Source organism: Diplotaxodon limnothrissa, linkage group LG9 (genome assembly GCF_057381915.1).
Source record: "Diplotaxodon limnothrissa isolate DT_005_m linkage group LG9, D_limnothrissa_male_GT1.1, whole genome shotgun sequence".
Classification (NCBI taxonomy): domain Eukaryota; kingdom Metazoa; phylum Chordata; class Actinopteri; order Cichliformes; family Cichlidae; genus Diplotaxodon; species Diplotaxodon limnothrissa.
In genome coordinates this window covers 36916312-36934010 of record NC_140604.1, presented here as the reverse complement: position 1 = coordinate 36934010, position 17699 = coordinate 36916312, and the positions used below count along the sequence as shown (strand labels likewise).

Here is a 17699-nt window from a genome sequence, read left to right as displayed (position 1 = left end):
TTTAGCAACACAGTCGTGTGTGAACAGGGAATAAAGGAGGGGGCTAAGCACACAACCGTGTGGCGTATCTGTGTTTAGGATGAGTGATGAGGAGGTGTGCTTACCAACTCTCACCACCTGGGGCCTGTTTGTGAGGAAGTTTAGAATCCATCTGCAGATCGGTGTTTCCAGCCCAAGGTCGACGAGCTTCGTGGCAAGTTTCGAGGGGATGATGGTGTTAAATGCCGAGCTGTAGTCGATGAAGAGCATCCTTGCATATGTATTCCCTTTTTCCAGGTGAGTGAGGGTGGTGTGCGTTGCCAGGGCGATGGCATCCTCTGTGGCTCTGTTTGTCCGATAGGCAAACTGAAGAGGGTCCAGTGTGTCAGGGAGGGAGGAGCAGATGTGACCTTTGACCAGCCGCTCCAGGCACTTCAGTGCAACAGGGTGGTAGTCATTCAGACAAGAGACCATTGATTTTGGGAACAGGAATGATGGTGGATGCTTTGAGGGACGTGGGGACCACTGACTGCCTTAGGGAGAGGTTGAAGATGTTGGTGAACACCTCTGCCAGCTGGTCGGCACACGCTCTGAGAAGCCGGCCTGGGATGCCGTCTGATCCCAGAGCTTTGTGAGGATTGACCTTTTTAAAGGTCCATCTCACAGCTTCTGTTTTCAGAGTTAGAGTTACAGCCTCACTGTCCTCCTGAGGGTAGAGGATTTGCTCTCTGTTGTCTGCATCAAAACGAGCATAGAAGTTGTTGAGCTTATCTGCGAGAGATGCTGCTTTATATGCATCAGCATCCCCGGAGTTAAAGGCAGAGGTCCGCACTTTTAGCTTGGCACGAATGTCTTTATTTACCCAGGGTTTCTGATTTGAATATATGTGGACGGTGGTTTTAGTGATGGTATCATCCATGTACTTTCCAATATATCCAATGACAGAGTCTGTGAGTTCATTGATGTTGCCATCAGCTGCATCCACAAATATCTGCCAGTCAGTTGTGTCAAAGCAGTCCTGCAGGACCTGAAGACCTGAGAACTGAACTGAACTCCCTCGGGAGGTAAAAAGGCCTGACTTTAATGGTCAGCAGCTTGAGGCTCTGAGAACAGTACGTTTTTAAGATACACACATCTCTAGCCCACAAAAAGTTAACCATAAAGCACACCCCTCCTCCCCCTTTCTTGCCTGAGTCCTTCGTTCGGTCTCCCCGATAAACAGAAAACCATCCGGCGTGATGGCGCAGCCTTCTGTGAAGGCCAGAACACAGCAGTTTCTGATGTCTTTTTAATGTTTAATCCGTGCACACAGCTCATCAAGTTTGTTCTCCAGAGACTTAAGATTCGCCAGCAGGATGTTGGGCAGAGGTGGCTTGTTGTTTATCTGTCGGGTTCGGCTCAAAAGTCCAGCATGTTTGCCCCTCTTTGCTTTCCCTCTGCGTCGCACAAGTAAACAAAGGATCCCAGGCAGCAGAGCGTCCCCGGTGTCAAAACCTGCTGTAAAGTCCGAACTGGCTGACGAATGTAGCTCCAAAAGGGTTTGTCTGTCATACCGAGTATATGACAGAGCTGTGCACACAGAAATAGCAAGCAGTACAAAATAAATAATAATAATAAAAAATAATTAAAAAAATAAAACAAAATAAGGAAATTTTTGCTGTGATGACTTGGAGCTCTCGTCGGTGCGGCTAACTTATGGCGCAACTGGAAGTTGTACCGTTGTTATGTACAAAATATGAGTAACTGTGATACATATATATAATAACCTTAACTGTTATATTTTCCTATTGCCTTGGCTCCCGCACTGCTCAGTGTTGGGAATAAATAAATTTTCAGTGCTTCAATAATGCTATGCTTTTTTATTAATATGTGTTATAAAGTTATATAGTGTAGTATTAAGTGGACACAGCCCTGAAAGATAAAGGCATGAGACCATGTGCCCTTGGGGAGTAGAAAGTTGCAGACTCTCTTTTACACTTGCCTGGGAAAATGCAAATGAGAGGGGACCATCTCTACTGGAAAGTTACTGAGACACTGTTGTTTAGACTAGAATGAGAGAGCTTCTGTAATAAAACTGTTAGGGCACACCACCATTTGGAGATCTGTGGCAGCGTGTCATCTCGATTCTAGAAGTAATAAAATGTTAAATGGTCTACTGGGCAGTGTGTTGTCTTCCATCAGATGCCTCTGAGGAATCAAGAGAACTCGGTGAAGTGTTGATATTTACATCAGTCTGTTTTTTGAAGGGTTTTCCTTCTCAGAATAACACCTACTGTCCACATATATCTGTCAAAATCAATAAAAACTTTATATTAGCTAGTCTAAGGAGCTTGGAAAGAAAAGCATCTGGACTTCTTTAAGTTGCTTGAAGATGTTTCACCTCTCATCCGAGAAGCTTCTTCAGTTCTAAACACCTGTCTTCAAGCAACTTAAAGAAGTCCAGACACTTTTCTTTCCAAGCTCTTTAGACTATGATGACCTGGATAAAAGTTTTAGTATTGCCCCCGCCATTCAGGGGAGTTCTGCTATTGAATGCTCTTGTTTCTTCCGTGTTTTTGTTGTATATCTTTATATTCTAATTTTTATATCTTATGTCTTTTATACTGATGATTACTAAAAAAAAAAAAGTAATACAAAAACTCATTTTTAGCATTTTTTAGGTAGTTTGAATCTTCTGAATCAGTAGATCTCCATGTGCTGGTCTGAATCTTTATGTGAGCTCAGTCTATTTTAGACAGTCAGCAATCCCAGTACTGAACTTTAGAACTGGGTACAGTAGTTACTCAGCGTGAGTAAATTACTCCTATCAGGTCTCTGAGCCTGCTTGATCTGTTCCCAGGACATGGCTCGATCAGAATCACAGCAGCAGATTCCTAGACCTGGATTGGTGTTTGGGTTTGTGCATGTGAATGGAAACCTTAGACCAGGGGTGCCCAATCCCGGTCCTCGAGAGCTACCGTCCTGCAGCTTTTAGATGCATCCCTACTCCAACACAGCTGAATCAAATGGTTTGATTACCTCTTCAGCATGCCATCGTGTTTGGCAAAGGCCTGATAACAAGCCATTCATTTGATTCAGCTGTGTTGGAGTAGGGATGCATCTAAAAGCTGCAGGACGGTAGCTCTCGAGGACCGGGATTGGGCACCCCTGCCTTAGACACTGCTACACTGTTGAGTAAAATATTTGGATCGATTGGATTTAGCTTGTTAAGTTTGCATTATCAGAGTTCAACCAAAAAGAAAGAAAATAGTCTGAGATGTTTTCAAGTATTTTTCTAATTATGTTTTAATAAAGATTTTAATCGATCATTAAAATCGCTAAATGTTTAATACACACCTGCATCTGCTTCATGTTTATTTTATTTTCTATTTTTAAATGTAGATCAAAAATAGAAATGACATTTGTGTAAAATATATTCTGTATGTTGGTTTGTTGCATTTGAATAATGCAGACGGTATTTGGTGGGTTTACAACAGCAGAGGGAGACAGAGTTTAAACACAAACACCTCTTTCTGTGTCCAGGACTGCAGCAGAAACAGCTTTAAACTAGCTAACAGGAACACATTTCAAACATGTCGTTCAGTTTCCCATTTACTGTATATGCTGTGCCACGGATCATCCTGTCATCTAAGACCAGGGTTCAAGGTTCCACAATAAACTCTGATTTATTTTACACAATCAGATCATCAAATGAAAAGATCAAATAAAAAGCTTTTACTGTGACTTAGCTGCTTCAGCTTCAGTGTTTATGGGTTATTGTAGATAAAGATTTTTATGGTGCGATTCAAAGCTCAGGAAGTGCAGAAACAGCTCAGCAGTTAGTGACAGAGGAACTCTGAAATTTATCTTGACATAAATAGTGACACCACATGTATACTGAAGCTCAACAAACTCAGCAGATCCAGAAATATCTACCCAGAGTCCAGCATGTAGGGGCTGAGTGAAGGTGGTCTGGACTCTGTGAATGAGAGTCATGGTTTCAGAGACACTGTAGAAGCACAGAATACCATCACTGTGATCGAGGTACACCCCAACTCTGGAGCACTGAGGAACTGAGAGGAAAGTAACAATGTTGTTGTGCCGGAACTTATAACTATTGCAGTCACACTCTAATGACCAGGATTTGTCATTGTATCCAAATTCACTATCACTTCCTGTTCTGCTAATACACTTGTATGCGACAGCTATTGAAACAAATCTTTTCCATTTCACCTCCCAGTAACAACAACCAGTCAGAATCTCTCTGCTCAGAATCTGAGCGCACTCTCTAAATCTCTCTGGATTATCTGAATATGACAGTATGGTATACCCAAATGTTACTCTCCTGTGCCCCTCAGATAATAACAGCTCTCTGTGTGCTGTGTTTGGGTCCATGGTGATTCTCTTTGAATACTGGAGGAACTCAGCTCTGGTTGTGGGCTCTACTGGTGACAGAAAAGATTGTGGTGGTGGCAAACATGGTTGCTGTTTCACTAAGGTTCTGGACTTTGTTGGAGGCTGGAGGGATGGTGGTGGCACCAAGTGCATTTGTTGCTTGACTAAAGTCTTGTGCTGTTCTGGTCTCAGCAAAGTCTCCCCTTCAGTCAGTAAGACCTCAGACCAGTCCTGACTCAGGATGCGCTGCAGTTTATTTACAAGATCTGACACAGCTGCTGTCACCTCTTGGAAGTAGCTCTGAGGATGGATGTTGATGCTGGCTGAATGTGTGGATTCACTGAGTCCTGAAAGTAAGGCGTAGCTGAGGAGAAACTGGCCATGATCCTCTGTTCGTGAGAGCTGCTCCAGTTCAGCATCTCTCCTTCGGAGGTCAGTTACCTCCTGCTGGAGCTTTTTCTGAAGCTCTTTGGCCCAGCTCAGTTCAGTTTGTTGCTGGAATCTGATCTGCTGCTGCACGTCAGAGCTTCTTTTCTCCACTAATCGGTGCAATTGGTTGAACATGATCTGGGTGTCCCTCATGGCCTTATCAGCAGAGCTATCGATGGCCTCCATCTGCTGCTGAAGGAGCTTCATGTGTTTTTCTCTGCCCTGAATTCTTTGCTGGATTTTTTTGCCATCTCGGCCCGAGCTCTTTCTGCCTCTTTGCCCTCTCTGCTATTGCTGATACTGTGTCGTGGCCACTATGTTCCTCCACAGCACAGGCGGAGCAGATGCACTGCTGATCGCTGCAACAGAAGATCTCTTTCACTTTACTGTGAACAGAGCACACGTTCTCCTGGAGCTTTGCCAAGGCTTCCACCAGCCTGTGTCTCTGAAAATTTGATGATTCATAGTGAGGCTGAAGGTGAAACTCACAGTAAGAGGCCATGCACTGCAGAAAGGATTTGGAGGCTTTAAGCTTTCTTTCTGTGCACACGTCACAGGCCACATCTCCAGGTTCAGCATAATGCTGAGGATGAGGAGCAGCTTGGAGTACATCTTTCTTCAGCTCCTCCACTAACTCTGCTAACATGGTGTTCTTCCCCAAGACTGGCCTCAACATGAAGGCTTGTCTGCACTGAGGACAAGTGTAGGATTCCTTCTGATCCTCTGCATCCCAGTGGCTCCAAATACAGCTCTTACAGAAACTGTGTCCGCAGGAAGTAGTCACTGGTTTGTTCAGTAGATCCAAACAGATTGAACAGGAAAACCTCTCCTTGTCAAGCTGAAGTCCTCGCTCAGTTATTTTCTCCTTTTTACAGCAGACAAAATGTGAGTCTGTTCCCTGTGCTCTGGTTTAGATATTCAATTCAATTCAATGCAATTTTATTTATATAGCGCCAAATCACAACATAAGTTGCCTCAAGGCGCTTCATAGATACAGAGAAAAAACCAACAATCATATGACCCCCTATGAGCAAGCACTTTGGCAACAGTGGGAAGGAAAAACTCCCTTTTAACAGGAAGAAACCTCCGGCAGAACCAGGCTCAGGGAGGGGCGGCCATCTGCTGCGACCGGTTGGGGTGAGAGAAGGAAGACCGGATAAAAGACATGCTGTGGAAGAGAGACAGAGGTTAATAACAGATATGATTCAATGCAGAGAGGTCTGTTAATACATAGTGAGCGAGAAAGGTGACTAGAAAGGAAAAACTCAATGCATCATGGGAATCCCCCGGCAGCCTACATCTATTGCAGCATAACTAAGGGAGGATTCAGGGTCAACTGGTCCAGCCCTAACTATATGCTTTAGCAAAAAGGAAAGTTTCAAGCCTAATCTTGAAAGTAGAGATAGTGTCTGTCTCCTGAATCCAAACTGGAAGCTGGTTCCACAGAAGAGGGGCCTGAAAACTGAAGGCTCTCCCTCCCATTCTACTTTTAAATACTCTAGGAACAACAAGTAGGCCTGCAGAGCGAGAGCGAAAGGCTCTAATAGGATGATATGGTACTACAAGGTTATTAAGATAAGATGGGGCCTGATTATTTAAGACCTTATATGTGAGGAGCAGGATTTTGAATTCAATTCTGGATTTAACAGGAAGCCAATGAAGGGAAGCCAAAACAGGAGAAATATGCTCTCTCTTTCTAGTCCCTGTCAGTACTCTTGCTGCAGCATTTTGGATTAGCTGAAGGCTTTTCAGTGAGTTTTTTGGACATCCTGATAATAATGAATTACAGTAGTCCAGCCTGGAAATAATAAATGCATGAACTATTTTTCCAGCGTCACTCTGAGACAGGATATTTCTAATTTTAGAGATGTTGCGCAAATGGAAGAACGCAGTCTTACATATTTGTTTAATATGTGCATTGAAGACATGTCCTGGTCAAAAATGACTCCAAGGTTCCTCACAGCGTTACTGGAGGCCAAGGTAATGCCATCCAGAGTAAGAATCTGGTTAGATACCATATTTCTAGGCTTTTCAGGGCCGAGTACAATAACCTCAGTTTTATCTGAATTAAGAAGCAGAAAGTTAGCGGCCATCCAGGTCTTTATGTCTTTAAGACATTCCTGCAGTTTAACTAATTGGTGAGTGTTATCTGGCTTCATGGACAGATAGAGCTGGGTGTCATCTGCATAGCAGTGAAAATGTATGCTATGTCTTCTAATGATATTGCCTAAGGGAAGCATGTATAATGTAAACAGAATTGGTCCTAGCACTGAACCCTGTGGAACTCCATAATTAACCTCAGTGTGTGAAGAGGACTCTCCATTTACATGAACAAAGTGGAGTCTATTAGATAGATATGATACAAACCACTGCAGTGCAGTACCTGTAATACCTACAGAATGTTCTAATCGCTCTAATAGGATATTATGGTCAACAGTATCGAATGCTGCGCTAAGGTCTAGCAGGACAAGCACAGAGATGAGTCCACTGTCAGAGGCCATAAGAAGATCATTTGTAACCTTCACTAAAGCTGTTTCTGTGCTGTGATGAGCTCTGAAACCTGACTGAAACTCTTCAAATAAACCATTCCTCTGCAGATGATCTGTTAGCTGTTTGACAACTACTCTTTCAAGGATGTTTGATATGAAAGGAAGGTTGGAGATTGGCCTATAATTAGCTAAGACTGCTGGGTCTAGAGATGGCTTTTTGAGTAAAGGTTTAACTACAGCTAGCTTGAAGGCCTGTGGTACATAGCCGATCATTAGAGATAGGTTGATCATATTTAAGATCGAAGAATTAATTAATGGCAGGACTTCTTTGAGCAGTTTTGTAGGAATGGGGTCTAAAAGACACGTTGATGGTTTGGAGGAAGTAATTATTGAAGTTAACTCAGAAAGATCAATTGGAGAAAAAGAGTCTAACTTAACATCAATGGTACTAAGAGTAGCTGTAGATAATATTACATCTGTGGGATGATTACTGGTAATTTTTTCTCTAATGATAAAAATTTTATTTGTGAAGAAGTTCATGAAGTCATTACTAGTTAACGTTAAAGGGATTGTTGGCTCAACAGAGCTCTGACTTTTTGTCAGCCTGGCTACAGTGCTCAAGAGAAACCTGGGGTTGTTCTTATTTTCTTCAATCAGTGATGAATAGTAAGATGTTCTGGCTTTGCGGAGGGCTTTCTTATAAAGCAGCAAACTATTTCTCCAGGCTAAATGATGATCCTCTAAATTTGTGACACGCCATTTCCTCTCCAGATTACGAGTCATCTGCTTTAGGGTACGTGTTTGAGAATTATACCACGGAGTCAGGTACTTCTGATTAGAGACCTTAGTTTTCACAGGAGCTACAGTATCCAGAGTCGTACGTAGTGAGGAGGTGAAATTATTAACAAGATAATCGACCTCTGTTGGAGCAGCGTTCAGATAGCTGCTCTGCTCTATGTTGGTACAGGGCATTGAAGATGATAACAGTGGGTGGATTACAGCGCTTTCAGAAAGACATCTACTTTGATAAAGTCTACTCTCCACCGCTGTGTAATCAATTATTGTAAATGTAAATGTTATCAGGAAATGATCAGACAGGAGAGGGTTTTCAGGAAACACTGTTAAATGTTCAGTTTCTATGCCATATGTTATGCATATATGCAGTGAACAGGACTGTTCAGCTCCTCATCACAGCAAACAGATGTAGGATCTCTGAGAAAAAACAGCACCAATAAGTTAACAGCAAGGGGAGTAAACAGAATTTATTGCCTTCCAGTAAGAGGAGCGGCTTCAGCTCTGACTGTTAATAATAAACTTGTACTGAAAAAGTTTCTAGACAGATTTCTTTGTGTAGCAAACTAAGAAATCATTCTTAAAAACAAATAGTGCTCTAATCTGGTCAGGAACTGATGTAAGTTTCAAGCACTGAATACTAAATTGAATCATTATTAGAATTTTAACATAGTGGTGTTTGGTAAAGAAAAGATTTTATTGCACCTTAGAGAAAACCTTTGCTCAGTATCATTAGAGGACCTACGTCATGATGAATGTTAAAAAAGTGAAAAAGTAAAAAAGCACGCACGTGCCAATCTCGTGCGTGCGAAAAAAGGTTTTTATTAAAAGTTTTACTTCTTTATTACAGTTGATAATTGTTTTCTTTAAGCTGTTGTCAATTTGTTAACTTTTCAAGCTAACATGCATTTTGTATTTTGTGCAAAAATACTTTTGAGTAAACTATATTTTGAGTCTCAATCGAAGTCATATTCCAAGTCTTGATTTAGTGCTTCTAAGCTTCTGTAAGCTGGCGTACAGCGTAAACCTTCTCAATTAATTTAGGTCCTCCTGCAGTTAGTGGACACCACGCTCCATTGTTATTTAGAAGGAAGTAATATTGCACCACATACTTGTTAATTGAGTGATAACGTTGTTTAATCAATCAATCAATCAATCAATCAATCAATCAATCAATCAATCAATCAATCAGTCTTTATTAATAAAGCACTTTTCATACAAAAAATGTAGCACAAAGTGCTTTACATAGTTAAAAGCAGCCCACCCCACCCTCCAACTCACTCTCCACACTCTCATTAACATAAATGATGTGAATACACACATATCCCCCCCCCCCCACACACACACACACACGCGCGCACACTTAAAGAGTAAAAATTGGGCTGGGTTCGCATGAGCCAAGTGAGGAAACACTATAACAGGGAGCCATCTGCACCAGGAGCCGGTCACAGACCGCAGCCTCCAGGCTGGGCACACAGCAGGAGGGAGGCAAAGGAGCCCCCCAGCCAAGCTGAGAGGACCCCCAGAGACCCAGCAGCCACGGTCGATCACAGCCCCGGTGCAGAGAGCGCCCTACGAGGAAACACTGGAGATATGCCACAATAGGATATATACAGGGTAAAATGATCAAATAAATAAGAACGGGATACAATATAAATATAAATATAAATAGAGTAAGAAGATTAAAAAATGAATAAGAATAAAATCAATAAATATTAGGTAAAGCCTAAATTAATAATAGAATAACAGGATAGAATAAATAAGCATAAAATAAATAAACACTAAGTAAAAGCTAAATTAAAAAGGTGGGTCTTGAGCCTGTTCTTAAAAACATGTACGTTCTCTGCGGCCCTGAGGTCCTCCGGCAGGCTGTTCCACAGACGAGGACCATACCACTGAAACGCTGCCTCTCCGTGAGTATGTGTCCTGAATTTAGGGACAATCAAAAGGCCAGTACCAGAGGACCTCTAGGTCCGCGAGGGTTCATATGGTAAAAGCAGATCTGAGAGATAAGAAGGCCCAAGACCATTAAGACATTTAAAAACCAATAAAAGAACTTTAAAATTGATCCTGAAACACACGGGGAGCCAATGCAGCGATTCTAAAACCGGTGTAATGTGGGCCCGCAAAGCGGAAAACAAAAGCGGTCATTGTTGACTTCAGGAGGCACAGCACTGACATAGCCCCCCTTTACATCAACGGGGAGTGTGGAGAGGGTCCACTTTCTGGTTCCTTGGCATCAATAAAACGTGAAAATAAAAGGCATTGTATTATATTCATTGAGGAATTGGACCACGATGCAGCAGCTACACACAGCACATCTTGATGCATGTCAGGGTTCCTGGGTGTTCACCCAGGGTTTTCAGTTTCATGTTCAGTTTATTGACCTGTTCACATTTCCTGTTTTCATGTTTGCTTCCTGTGTGTTATTAGTTCAGTTATTTTCAGCTTTCTTCTCACCGGTCCCTAATCATCATAATTTGCCAGTGTATTTAAACCGTCGGTTTCTCTCTGTTCAGCGTCGTGTCATTGATGTTGATATTAATGTGGTCTACTTGTGTTCGATTCAGCCAGTCATCCTATGTTCGGTTCACCTGCTCATGATAATAAACACCAGCCTTCACCTACCTGTGAGTCCAGCATTTGCGTCCTCCTTTTCTCACCCACATAGCAACCACTGACCCCGTGTTGTGGACCCAGCGGACTCGGAACATTTTGAGCGGCAGGAGGCAGCGCTCCTTTGCTGGACAAAGGAGCTTAGGGCAAAACAGCAGCTCTTCGTGAGCCCGTCTTCGCAGGGACTCGTCTGGCTCTGGGCGGGCCTCGGGGACGCCGCATTCTTCCGCCTGCTGCCTCTCCTGCATCGGAGCATTCGCCGCGGAGAGTGGGCGTCACTGGCCAATCTTCGGCCGCTCACTCTCTCGCCTCTTCGCTCCTCGCTTGCCCGCCATCCGCTTCACTCCCCAGCCTCTCCGCCATTGCACAGCAACTCTGCCTCCCCCCTCGGCTCAACGGAGGCTCCCGTGCCAGAGGCTCAGCTGTTTACCCCGCCCGCTTCTTCTTCCCAGAGAAAGCGGCGCTGACACCGCCATAAACTGGACTCTGCTGACCAAATCCCCATGGTGAGTGAAGACTGTTTTTCTCCCGCTTTGCTGAACATTAAAAACAATACACTCACCGCCGATCCCTTCGGTGCTTCTCTACTGGACGATGACATAGACTGGGAAAACTGTTTCTGTTCAGCTCCCTCTGAGCTGGGATTTATGAAGAACAATCACTGTACTTCAACACCTCCAAAGACTGTTAAGTTAAAGACTGCGGCAGAAGGGCCAAAACAATTTCCTTTAAATCTGTTATTACGGTTCCTGTGTATGTAAACCCTAGGTCTGCTCATTCCAAGACTGTTTTATCTGAGCCTGCTCTTTCATTGCCCGGTGTTCCTGCTCCAAGGGCAGCTCAGGCCCGGCTTTTCTCCGCACTCGTTTCAGTTCCTCGGGTGGGGAAAGCTGAGGTTCAGCTGGTCCCTACTCGGGCTCCCAGGCTGGCTGAGGCACTGTCAGTACATGCACCCGTACCAGCTCCTCGGGTGGGGACGGAAGCTCCCCAGCCATTGTCGGTGCCTTTTCCAGCTTCCAGGATGAGGGCAGCTGGGACCCAGTCTAACCCCACACCCGTTCTTGTTTCTCGGGTGGGGATGACTGGTGTCCAGCCACCTCCCTTGCCTGTCCCAGCACCCAGGATGAGGGCAGCCAGAATTCAGCCTGACCTCCCTAGAGGCTCAGCTGAGGCTCTCCAGCCGCTGGCCTCACGCTCTGAAGGCTCGGAAGAGCTAGCCTGTCCACCCTCCAGTTCACCATCTTATCCACTCCCTCATCCACCTTTCCACGCCCTAGCGTAATCTTTAGTTAGGCTAGCCGACCTAGTTCCAGCTCAAGCACCAGGTTTTCTAGCCCAGGCTGTAGCTTTGTCCCCTTCATTAACCCAGTCTTCAGCTCAGCCATTAGCCTCACCAACCTCTGCTCAGCCATTAGCCTCAGCCACAGTCCAGTCAATTCAGTCACCTGCTGTTCAGCTTCCAGTCCAGTCAGTCCAGTCCCCTGTAGCTCAGTTTCCCGTTCTCGCCTGTGGTTCAGTCTCCTCCTGTCCAGTCTCCTGTAATCCAGTCTGTCACCCAGTCTTCTCCTGTCCAGTCTCCTGTCCTCCAGTCAGTCCAGTCTCTGTCCCAGTCCTGGGTGTTCACCCAGGGTTTTCAGTTTCATGTTCAGTTTATTCACCTGTTCACATTTCCTGTTTTCATGTTTGCTTCCTGTGTGTTATTAGTTCAGTTATGTTCAGCTTTGTTCTCACTGTTCCCTAATCATCATCATTAGCCAGTGTATTTAAACCCTCGGTTTCTCTCTGTTCAGCGTCATGTCATTGATGTTACACGCCTCTCTGCAGCTTCTCTCCTCCTGCTACCCCCCAAAAACCCATCTGCATAGAGACTGTGTCAGCTCCCAAACAGACAAAAAACAAACTAAAAACCAGCAACAAACAACTTAAACATAAACAATTACAAAGAAAGAACAATAAAGTATCCACATCTGAACCAAAGAGTAAAACAGTGAAATATGGATTATTAAATATTAGGTCTCTCTCCTCCAAGTCTCTGTTAGTACATGACTTAATAATTGATCAACAAATTGATTTACTCTGCCTTACAGAAACCTGGTTGCAGCAGGATGATTATGTTAGTTTAAATGAATCAACACCCCCGAGTCATTCTAACTACCAGAAATCTCGAAGAACAGGCAGAGGGGGCGGTGTGGCAGCAATTTTTCACACCAGCCTATTAATTAATGAAAGACCCAGACAGACTTTTAATTCATTTGAAAGCCTGATGCTTAGCCTCGTCCACCCCAGCTGTAAAACTCAGAAACCAGTCTTACTTGTTATCATCTATCGTCCACCTGGGCCTTACACAGAGTTTCTGTCTGATTTCTCAGACTTTATATCTAATTTAGTTCTGAGCTCAGATAAAAAAATTATTGTGGGTGATTTTAACATCCATGTAGATGCTAAAAATGACAGCCTCAACATGGCATTTAATCTGTTATTAGACTCAATTGGTTTCTCTCAAAATGTAAAAGAACCCACCCACCACTTTAATCACACTCTAGATCTTGTTTTAACATATGGCATAGAAACTGAACATTTAACAGTGTTTCCTGAAAACCCTCTCCTGTCTGATCATTTCCTGATAACATTTACACTTACAATAATTGATTACACAGCGGTGGAGAGTAGACTTTATCAAAGTAGATGTCTTTCTGAAAGCGCTGTAACTAAGTTTAAGAATATAATCCACCCACTGTTATCATCTTCAATGCCCTGTACCAACATAGAGCAGAGCAGCTATCTGAACGCTACTCCAACAGAGGTCGATTATCTTGTTAATAATTTCACCTCCTCACTACGTACGACTCTGGATACTGTAGCTCCTGTGAAAACTAAGGTCTCTAATCAGAAGTACCTGACTCCGTGGTATAATTCTCAAACACGTACCCTAAAGCAGATGACTCGTAATCTGGAGAGGAAATGGCATGTTACAAATCTAGAGGATCATCATTTAGCCTGGAGAAATAGTTTGCTGCTTTATAAGAAAGCCCTCCGCAAAGCCAGAACATCTTACTATTCATCACTGATTGAATAGTAATAGTGTTTGTTGGGCAGCTTAGATAATGTCACTTCAGAAAAGAATATAGCCCATATGGTTTTCACTGCCCTATGCATAGCCAAGAAAACAGTCCTCATGAACTGGAAAAATAAAAATAATCTTAATTCTAACCAATATAGAAATTATCTATTAGATTACATTAGTCTTGATACAGCCTCTGCCACCACATCAGATCAATTGCTCTGGGCTCCTTTGATCAGCTCCATCACCTAGTGGGGGTGGGGGGTCATAGTTTGGTTCCGCCTTCACTGTTGTGATTGGTGTGGGGGTAGGGACAGGCTTAGGGCGTCGGGGGGTTCCCCGGAGGCATCTTCCTTGGGGGGCTCAACCCGGGGTAGCGTTCATGTCCGGTTAGGAGCTCTGTTGGCTCTCAGGTGACTGTTTCCTCACGGCTGCGTGCAGCGGGGCTAGGGGAGGGTCTGTGCTGACGGACGTGGGTTACTGACCTGGTAGCCTGGCTGCCCCTGGGTGGATCCGAGATGGGCGTGAGGTTCTGGGGGCGCTCCGTCTCTGGGCTGGGACCCGGACCGGGCCTCGGGGGCTTGGGTCCTGGTTGGTGTGTTGCCGGGGTTGTGGGCGGGTGGGTGCATGGGGGCCCAGCCCTGGAGCAGGGTGCCGCCTCAATTTTATCCCACAACTTAGACATTCACATTACTCACACTCTCATTACACATACATATAGGATCTTGGGGGTGGGCACGATACACGGAGTCCAAAGTACCATCAGGGTGTACACCCCACCCCTGGCATCGTTGCCCACCTCTCAATTTTAAATACACATAGACATTGAGGGCTAGCAGGAGGGACCATGCGCTTACCTGCTGCTCTCTGGCAGGTAGCTCCAAGCCCTCCTGGGTTTTAAATGCACCTTAAAACACACATGCATCAACACTACAATGAGCGGCTGGAGGGAGGTTTGGAGTCTTCTCTCACCCCCATTCTCTGCGACCTGCTGGAGCAGGGGGGTTAGGAGGAGGAGTTGGCCGTCCGACTGCGGTCTGGAGTGTGGAGCCTTCCTGCTGCTGCGGAGTCGGGGCGGTCTGCCTCCCCCCACCGCAGGGAAAAGGGAAACACCACCTGGGTCTGGGTGCAGTTCCCCCCTCCAGGGGCGGGGGCACCTAGACCCGGTTTGTAGAGTACGCTTGGGGAGTGTGATCGTGTGTACAACGTCTCTTTATGTCTGTCTCCACGTTGGTTGAGTGTGGAGTAAGTGCATATGAGAGCATGAGGGTGGGAATGGATGTTTGTATCTGTGTGTGCCTGTATGTCTGTGTCTATATGTCAGGTTGGGTGTCAGGCGCCACCTCTCTGGGGACATCTCAGGACCTCCAAGGTTTGGAGGCCTATCTCCCCCTACCACCACTTCCCCTGCCAGTGGCGGACCCCCTCAGACATCGGTGCGTTGGTGGTTCTTTGTGTCCGGGGGTGGGCGTCCAGGTACACACCGGCTCACTCCTTGGCGGCCGCTTATCGGGGCCTGGAGCCTGGGGCTCGCTCGGGCCACTTCGGAGGTGGGGTGCCCCCGGCCTCTCGGCCTGGGGCTCGGTCACTCAGGCGCAGCTGGCTGCCGGCGGAGCTCACGGGCGCGTCACTGCAACTCCCCCTGGCTTCTGCTCCGCGGCTGCTGAGTGAGCCCTCATCTGGGACTCTCCTCAGCTCTTTCCGGGACAGTGGCGCAGGTGCCCCTCTGTTGGTCTTCCTTGGTCTCTTGTGTTCTGGGGGCCTCTGGATGTCTGGAGTTTTGATCTCCTCCACACCTGCTTCATGCCCTGGAGGACGGGGCTGTGGCCCCCCCACACCCTCTAGCAGATTATTACATGAAGGAACCTTTTAAAAAACAAAAAACAAGCGCGTCCATGCTCACAGGTGTACACACGGGTGATCACACCCACAAACTACACCCTTTTTGGCTCCTACCTCAAAGCACACTATGTTCTGTTGATCTTATGTGCTGCACAATAATGTTTAACATTTAGTATTTACTGTCATATTCCCATATATCATTGTGATGTTGTTTATTCTATTACTCTTGTTCTCTTCTGCTTGTTTTCTTTTTTCTTTCTCAGCAGGTGACCCAGGTGATTGATATATGCATTTTTTTTCTCTGCCCGTTCTGTTGGTTTTTGTCTTTTGCCCTTCTCCCCCGTCCCTCTTCTCAGCTGTTTCTCTTTCCCTCTTTCTTTCTCCCCTTCTTTCCCCCAGTCAAGTCTGTCCCGTATTCAGTAAGTGAAAATAAAATAAACAATAAAAGGTGAATCAAATGGACCATTACGGCAAGGCTGGGATGGTCAGTTTGGTAAAGTAAATCCGTTGGGCATCTTTCTTTGCCTTTAGACAACAATTCTGAGGGCAAAAGAGCCAAACGGGACAGGCAAAAAAAATAAATACAAAAAATACAAAAAAATAAGAACAACCCCAGGTTTCTCTTGAGCACTGTAGCCAGGCTGACAAAAAGTCAGAGCTCTTTTGAGCCAACAATCCCTTTAACGTTAACTAGTAATGACTTCATGAACTTCTTCACAAATAAAATTTTTATCATTAGAGAAAAAATTACCAATAATCATCCCACAGATGTAATATTATCTACAGCTACTCTTAGTACCATCGATGTTAAGTTAGACTCTTTTTCTCCAATTGATCTTTCTGAGTTAGCTTCAATAATTACTTCCTCCAAACCATCAACGTGTCTTTTAGACCCCATTCCTACAAAACTGCTCAAAGAAGTCCTGCCATTAATTAATTCTTCGATCTTAAATATGATCAACCTATCTCTAATGATCGGCTATGTACCACAGGCCTTCAAGCTAGCTGTAGTTAAACCTTTACTCAAAAAGCCATCTCTGTCATGGTCCTGGGTCGGTGACCCAGCGCTTTTAGTTTGTTATCATTTTCTAGATGATGATTGTTTAAGTTCTGTGTTATTTTCGATCTGCCTCTGAGTCTGCGTCTGAATCTGTCTGTTTAGTTCAATGTCTTGTCTGGTTCCATGTATCTGAGTTTCCTGTTTTATTGTGAAGGTCCGTGTCGTATGTGAGTGTGTTCAGTTTACGTTTCCCCTGTCCCGTCAGCCCAGATTCCTCCCAGCTGTGTTGCCCTCCTGTCTCTCATCCCCTGATTACTGGTGTGTGTATTTAAGCCCTGTGTGTTCTCCTGCCTGTTGCCGGTTCGTCTGTGTAACTCCGCATCAGTCTGTGTTCCTCGGTGTCCTGCTCGTCTCTCTGCCTCTCTTCCCTTTTTTGTTTCATCTCAGGTTTGTCATTTAGCTTTCCCAGTTCAGGTCTTTAGTTTTGTCTTCCCTCTTGCCTGTTTTGCCTTCTCACCACTGTGTAAATAAACTCACCGGCATCTCATCCACTGCCTGCATCTTGGGTCCTTCTTCTAACTCCACACGGCTCGCCTCGGCAGCCGTGACAATCTCTAGACCCAGCAGTCATAGCTAATTATAGGCCAATCTCCAACCTTCCTTTCATATCAAAAATCCTTGAAAGAGTAGTTGTCAAACAGCTAACAGATCATCTGCAGAGGAATGGTTTATTTGAAGAGTTTCAGTCAGGTTTCAGAGCTCATCACAGCACAGAAACAGCTTTAGTGAAGGTTACAAATGATCTTCTTATGGCCTCTGACAGTGGACTCATCTCTGTGCTTGTCCTGCTAGACCTTAGTGCAGCATTCGATACTGTCGACCATAATATCCTATTAGAGCGATTAGAACATGCTGTAGGTATTACAGGTACTGCACTGCAGTGGTTTGTATCATATCTATCTAATAGACTCCAATTTGTTCATGGAAATGGAGAGTCCTCTTCACACACTGAGGTTAATTATGGAGTTCCACAAGGTTCAGTGCTAGGACCAATTCTGTTTACATTATACATGCTTCCCTTAGGCAGCATCATTAGAAGACATAGCATACATTTTCA

At 44.8% G+C, this 17699-nt stretch overlaps 1 pseudogene; it reads right to left on the bottom strand.

The window, feature by feature from the left end:
• Positions 1 to 433: 433 nt before the first annotated feature.
• On the bottom strand, positions 434 to 10927 carry LOC146626069 (E3 ubiquitin/ISG15 ligase TRIM25-like; annotated as a pseudogene).
• Between the last annotated feature and the right edge of the window lie 6772 nt (positions 10928 to 17699).